We start from the raw sequence: 7,574 nt of genomic DNA on the forward strand, positions 1-7,574 counted from the left end.
GCGCCTCAAGCATCGCCTTCTTCTCTCCTTCGTGGAGCCACATTTTGCAGCAAGGTCGCCGGTGGTATCCACGCGTCTCAGCGCAGAAGCATCATGAAGATGTCCATGGAAAAATACCACGCTTGATCGCCCGGGCTTTTTGTTCTTGCGCAAAACAAACCAAGTGTCACCGATGAAAACTTTCAATTTGAAACGCAAGAACAATCTTTCATAACATTGTCACAGGAGACATTGTCACAGGAACTTATTTAAATTTTAAGCTGTCGAATTTACATGCGTTAGCGCCAGGCCGAGCTTGGCGCTTTTGTCGAGCGCCTTCGTGTCCACTTCGCCCGACATCGAGATAACGGACTTGGTTTCAACCGGGCCTTGATCGTCGTCAGCGCGTCCAGCCACCGATGGAGACGGTGTCCTTGGTGGACAGCTTGTGGGATATCTCGGTTCCAATGGTGGTCCTCGTGAACGGGCTCACGACGTGCGAGTACGAGGCCTTGAGGGTGTCACCCTTGTCAGCTCTGCAGCCGCCAACGAGATCAAAGTCAGTCACAAGGACTAGCAGCTATGGAAACCAAGTAACCAGCAAGCTCGGGATTCTAAGTCAGCCATCCAGAGATCGCGATCAAACAGGAAAGTTTTGAGCTAGAAAGGGATCTTACATGACAACCACGGCGGTGAACTCGGGCTTGTTCATGCCCAACTCCAGCACTGCACTTGGTGAGGCCGTGTCAAACGCGATGACAACGTTCGCTGGTGCATGGTGATTTCACCAAACGTCACGGTGGCGGACACACAATCGAAGGTGAAGAAGTGCTTACCTGTCTCTCAATGGTTCCTAGATTTTTCTTACCTCGTGAGAATGGTTGTAGATTCTCTCGACTGTCAACGTCGAAGGCTCAACTTTAGTCTTCCGGATCAAAAATCTGGCAAGTAAAGCAAAGAATGAGAAACTTAATATCTCTCTCACCTCTTTGTTCCCGCAGATGGAGCTCCAGCGTTGGGCTTGCTTCATCTGCCTAAAACCGTGCTAAAATTACTCTCTCAACCCTCGACTTTCTTGGACGATTTCCTGCGGCCGCTGAGCTGCATTAAGAGGCTCATTACCCCTCGACGCCATGGCCTCTGCAATCCGAGAGGCGATGCTGCGCTTGCGACCCGGACGCATCACGTGTTAGGGTTTTTGGGAATGTTCCAGGCATATTCGATGTTTACGTTCTCTCATCCAACGGCCACGATTGTGTTAAGTCATTTTAAGAATGTTCTTGGCATATTCGAGAAAACTTGACACGACGTCGACTGATCTTTGATTGTACCTGCTTTCGATATATGTTGACGGGTGAAGTATTAAGCCACAAAATATTTTCAGCTTTGTTTCTTTCATTGATTCATCTGTGCTTAAAGTTCTGAGAACTTGATCATGGTCGATTTTAGAGATAGCCTTGCAATGCTCATCAAGAAGATAAGTTTTTGAGAAGATGTTTCTTTTGCTGGTTCATCATGACTGGCTACCCATCTTAGGCATGGCTCATGAATCCATAGCCTGGAAATTCTTCTTCCACTTCAGCTGATGTTGGGTGTGGCTCATCAATCCATAGTCTGGGAATTCGAAGGATCAGGAAAAACCATGAAATGGAGCTACCAAGATTTCTCTTGCTTAGTTCATCATGCACACACCTCCGTGGTTTTGTCAAAATTCTTGCACTGGCATCCGAATGAAGCTTTGGCTTCATGCAGTGCCACTCAACATTGCAGCACTGCGGGGCCAAGTGTAGGGGATGATGCACCTTGACACCCATTTCCATGATCTCGAGAGGCACTTGGGGCTGAAAATTCGGCAGCTGGCTGTGCATGACGATTTGAGCCATGTCACGGAGTTGTTGCTTATCACAAGCTCCTGCACAAAGTCAATCTTGGTCTCAGAGTTAGTCTTGGACTTGATCTCAGACTCAGTCCTATCTAATGAACTCTTTATTATTTCAATAGTGCCTTCAGGGATCCTTTAGCCTACAACACCTCGGGGAGTTAATTCCTTACAACTCCACCACCTATAAAGAAGTTCAATGCCCACATTAAACATCTTTTTTTAATCTTACGACTTGTTGACCATGTCTTTGGGGGCATCCCCCCACTTAGTAGTGTGCCTAAGTTAACCTCCTTAGTCAAGAGCCCATAACAATAGAATATAGGTGTCCCTATACCTCACCTCATTACGCTAGTATGGGGTTGGGACTTGAATCCAGCCTTGCTTTACTAGAGGGTTGGGATTCAAACCTAACCTCCATAGAATATGTTTATAGATTCGACATCCCTGCAGGGAGTCGGGTGTAATTCCTTACACCTAGTCAATTTAGCTAACATGTTAATTATCTTACATTCAACGGGCCTTCAGGTCCTAACATATGCTATTACTCAATTTCACAAATTGATATTTTAATTGAATTTTGCATAAGTACATAGAGTTCTACCTTGCAAAAATTTCTTCACTAGGTGTCGCACGTTCGCTAGGTTCTCCTTCGGTTCTCATGTTGCTTTGCAGTGTTAAAATCCTTTCTACTTCACATGGAACTCCCTCACTTCACGCCTTTGTCACTTGCTCTTGCACGCATTGAGGATGGCCTCAACTTCGTATTCCTCTTCCCCTTGAATAACCTCAGGTAAAGGTCTTACTTAGTCCTTGCAAAGCAGATCCTCAACACATGGTGCATCTTTCCCATCTCTCGAGGAAGTTGAAAGTGGTAAACCACTTTACTAATTCATGCCTCAATCTCATAAGGCCTCACAAACTTGCTTAAGGAACTCAAGATCAGTTCATTTCCAGGAATACATGCATTTTTACCTTTGGGTCAATTTTTTACTGATCCCACTTGGTAGCCTTAGGTTCTTGGTGTTTAGCCATACCTTCTTCTCAGGTTAGAACTTTACATCCCAGTGCTTCTGGTTTGCATACTTGGTTTGTTCCAAAGAATCCCTTATTAGATTCCAAATGTTGAGTTTTTCCACCATGAATGCCTCCATTGTGGGTAGCCTGCGATGATACTCAGCCACACCGAGTTCCACAAAACCTTCAATAGCTTGCCCATTGATGACTTCCCATGAACTCACCCTGATACTCGAATGTGGTGAGTTGTTATAGCATATTTTCACAAATCCTAAATGACTTACCTAATCAGTTTGATCTCCAGAGACATAATTGTAAGCTCATGAGTTTGGACTTCCCGGGAGGTCACCCAGCCCAGTACTATTCAAACCCAAGGATGCTTAAATCTAACTATCCCAAGACACTTAACCAATTGGAAAAGGGGGTGCACTCTTATTCATTGGCCCTTTCCCTCTATATTTAAACCCCATGGATCGTCTCTCAAGTCGTTCTCTTTGGTTGCTTACAATTCACTATACTTCCCTGCAAGTTCACGCCCTCGTGAACAGAAGCTGAGAGCCATAGCTCTCCCAAGAGCCCCGCTCTCTTGACACCCTACCCCTTGGGTCGAGCCCAGTGGGAGCAAACTGGACCAGCTAGATGTCAATCAACATATGGTGTGATTCCCCTAGCCAACCAACAGAGTCGGACCCGAGACCGCTCTGATACCAAATGTAAGCTCATGAATTTGGACTTCCCGAGAGGTCACCCAACCCAGTACTATTCAAACCCAAGGACGCTTAACTCTAACTATCCCAAGACCCTTAACCAATTGGAAAAAGAGGTGCACTTTTGTTCATGGGCCCTTTCCCTTTATATTTGAACCCCATGGATCGTCTTTTAAGTCGTTCCCTTTGGTTGCTTACAATAATATTGCAGATAATCCTTCAGCTGCCTATTCACCTTTTTTGTTTATCCATCTGTCAAGAAGTGTTATTGCCATCAAACTTGACTTAATACCCAATACATGTTTATGGGTGATAGGTTGTGTTGAATTTTGACTTGGTGCGATACTGTTTCAGGAGAGTTCTCCAGAACCTACTGGTGAAGATTCTATCTTGATCTGAGATAATCTTTTTTGGCCTTCTGCATCCACTTTTGTTATGGTGGCTATGAAATATGCCATTTTCAAAAACTAGTCTACCACCATGAATATCTCATCAAACCCCTTGCTATGGGGGAGTCTTGTGATGTGAAGTCCATTGTAAAACATTTTTACGGTCGATCTGGAATTGGAATGTTTTGTAACAAACCCCCACTAGTCTTAGTCATGGCTTTAATTTGCTAACATATTGGATATGTCTTTATATAATCTTGGACGTCCTTAGCCATGTTTGGCCAATGATACTTCCTCTTAAGTAAACCCATTGTCTTGAGCACTTCTCCGTGTCCCGCAAGAGGTCTATCATGACACTCTTCTAACGCTACCTTCTTTAGTTCCCCTTTTAGAACATATACCTTCGTTTGTTTATAATAAATAAGTCTATTGCGTTTTGCATAACCTGTTTTCTCTTTTGTTGGTAGCTCACCTCCCTAGTGAGCATCCCACACCTCTTGGTTCCTTAGCAACACTTCTTGTGCTAAACCATCATTCTCATATGTTGTCTGCATATCATCTTTAAAGGTTGTTATCGTACTATATATTGCCAACTTCAAGCTTGCCTTTCGACTTAAAGCATCCACCACAATGTTGCTCTTCCTAGTTTATATAGGATCTCGCAATCGAACTTGGCCAAAGCATTGGTCCACTGACTTTGTTTTCCTCTTAGATCGGGCTGCGACAATAAGTGTTTTGTTACCACATTATCTATGTAAACTTTGAAGTGCCTCCCAAGGTAGTGTCACCACTCTTTAAACGCCTTGACCACCGCAAATAATTCCTTCTTGTGGGCAAGCCACTTTCACTGAGCCTTGTCCAACTTCTTCGAGAAGAATGCCACTAGATGGTTGTCTTTCTTCAAAACTGTTCCTAATGCAAAGTTTGAAGTGTTTGTTTATACCTTGAAGTCTTTACCAAAGTCTGGTAATGCCAACACAGTAGTCTTCCTCAACTCCCCTTTAAGGTGGATAAATGCCACCTCACATTCTGCTGTCCATACCATTTTCCCTTTTTCCGTTTGGTTCGTTAAAGGCAAAGCTACTCTCGAATAGTGTTTGATAAACTTTTAATAATAATTTTATAGCCCCAAAAACACCCTTAACTCATGTACATTTGATGGTCACTCCCATTCTTGAATCGCTTGGACCTTTTTAGGGTCCACCATGAGCCCATCCTTGCCAACCATATGCTTGAGAAACTTTACCTTTTGTTGAGCAAAGTCACATTTGCTCTCTTTAAAATACAACTTGTGTTCCCTTAGTTTCTTAAACACCTTCGTCAAGTGTTCAGCATGCTCCTCTAGTGTCTCGCTATAGATCAGAATGTCGTCAATATAGATGCTCACGAAATGATCTAAATAGGGTACAAAAATGTGGTTCATCAGCGCCGAAAACATTACCGATGCATTGCACAGCCCAAAAGGCATCACCAGAAACTCAAAGCTCCCATACCTTGTCTGATAGGTTGTTTTCTCGACATCTTCCTTTGCTAACCTGATCTGGTACTTAGGTCAATCCTCAAGAAGTATTTTGTCTTTCCCAACCTATCGAACAAGTCCTCAATTCTTAGTAAATGGTATTTCTTCTTCTTTGTATACTTGTTGAGCAACCAGTAGTCTATATACATGCACATTCTTTTTCACGAATAACACTAGTGCACTATATGGTGAACTTAATATATCTTTTATCCACCAACTCTTTTAGTTGGTGCTTGAGCTCCTCAAGTTCCTTTTCATTCAAACGATAGGGGGGATGAACCATTGTCTTAGCACCTTCAACTAGCTCAATCTTATGTTCTATCAGTCGTGCGGGGGGTAACCCCGCCGGTAGCTCCTCTGGCATTGTATTTTGGAATTGGTCCAACACCCGCTAGATCAGTAAATGTACTTCTTCTGCTTCTGTCTTTTGTCACTTCTCACCAAAAGTAAGCACAAAAATGTTGCCTCAATTCCTTTAGTGAGTTGTCCTCTTCTAGACATCAGGTTCAAGTAGGAGTCTTTGGCCTTATATTGCCTTACCTTTAGATCTTGGGCCTCCACCCTGGATCATTCTCCCCAGGCATTTGCTAGTACCACAAGGTTCCTACCTTATCCATGCAGGGCCACTACAAACTGATTGAACCAATTCATCCCGAAGATTATATCAAATCCCATCATGTCCAACACGGTGAAATTCATATCTACTTTCTATGTCCCTAATTCAACTCTTGCTTATCGAAGTACCTCATCAATGCTTTGGCTACCTTGAACAAATGTGAGACACAAAATCCCTAGGCCCCAAAGTGGAGCCGGAAGGGCACCACATGGTAGTGGCCGAAGCGAGAGCCAAACGAGCGTAACACGTTTGGACCAAAAGCTCCGACTTGAAAAGTCAAGAGCGGGAGTGGAACTCCCAACGAAGTGCTCGAGGAACGAGCACGAAACGAGCAAAAGGCGAGGCTCCAAAAAGGGACCCAAAAGGACCAACACATGACACGTGGGAGTGTCCGAGATGGACTTGAGTTGGAGTCCGAAGTGGAGTCCGAGATGGACCCGAGTTAGAGTCCGAAGTGGAGTCCGAGATGGACTCGAGTTGGAGTCCGAAGTGGAGTCCAAGATGGACCCGAGATGGAGTCCGAGATGGAGTCCGAAGTGGAGTCCGAGGTGGACCCGAGTTGGAGTCCGAAGTGGAGTCCGAGATGGACCCGAGATGGAGTCCGAGATGGAGTCTGAGATGGAGTCCGAGGTGGACCCGAGATGGACCCGAAATGGAGTCCGAGATGGAGTCCGAGATGGACCCGAGATGGAGTCCAAGATGGAGTCCGAGATGGACCCGAGATGGAGTCCAAGATGGAGTCCGAGATGGAGTCCAAGATGGAGTCCGAAGTCGAGACCGAGACCGAGACCGAGACCGAGATCGGGACCGAGACCGAGACCGAGGCCGAGGCCGAGACCGAGCCCGAGCCCGAGTCCGAGTCAGAATCCAAGTCCGAGTACGAGTCCGAGTCCGAGTCCGAGTCTGAGTCCGAGTCCAGAGCCTGAGAGGGTGAAAGCCCAAAGCGTTTGTCTCCCAGACCCTGGGGGGTTTGGTGAGCTCCAAAAGTATAGTAGGGGGAGGACTGCAGTGGAGCCAGTTTGGCCAAGAAAGGCCAGTTTGGCCCAGGAAGGCCGGACCCAGTGTTGGGTGATGAGCTGCCCACTGGGAAGTCCAAGACTAGAGTGAACACGGACCGACAAGCGGGGTAACTTGGTGAAGTGTTCAAGAGCCGGCTCTAGTTCCCCCGGGAAATCGACTGGCCGATGCTCCCAGTCCAAGTGTGGGTGGCACTACCTACTTGGATACCTGGTGTGGCTCAACGGAACCTCGCTCTAAGCCTATGGCTAGAGCACCTAAAGACGAAAGGCGGGGAGAGTACCCATGAGGCTTGCGTAAGGCTGCGGTGTTCCGAAATGGTGTCCCAAAGTCCCAGACTGTGGAAAGGAAGAGGGTAGCCCTCCAGTGTGGTGACCAAGGACACCACATTGAACGAAGAGATTCTTACATAAATGACCTGCCGTCTCCACAGCCCCTTGTAAGCTTTTTT

At 45.9% G+C, this 7,574-nt stretch overlaps 1 long non-coding RNA gene across 1 annotated transcript; it reads right to left on the reverse strand.

The window, feature by feature from the left end:
* Positions 1-231: 231 nt before the first annotated feature.
* LOC9649520 lies at positions 232-1,153 on the reverse strand. The gene is made up of 4 exons (XR_002993125.1): positions 965-1,153; positions 816-904; positions 657-747; positions 232-515 (listed from the first exon to the last, which is right to left on the reverse strand). It is a non-coding gene; the product is annotated as an uncharacterized LOC9649520 (long non-coding RNA).
* Positions 1,154-7,574: the final 6,421 nt, after the last annotated feature.

Source organism: Selaginella moellendorffii, unplaced genomic scaffold (assembly GCF_000143415.4).
Source record: "Selaginella moellendorffii unplaced genomic scaffold, v1.0 SELMOscaffold_31, whole genome shotgun sequence".
NCBI classification, from domain to species: domain Eukaryota; kingdom Viridiplantae; phylum Streptophyta; class Lycopodiopsida; order Selaginellales; family Selaginellaceae; genus Selaginella; species Selaginella moellendorffii.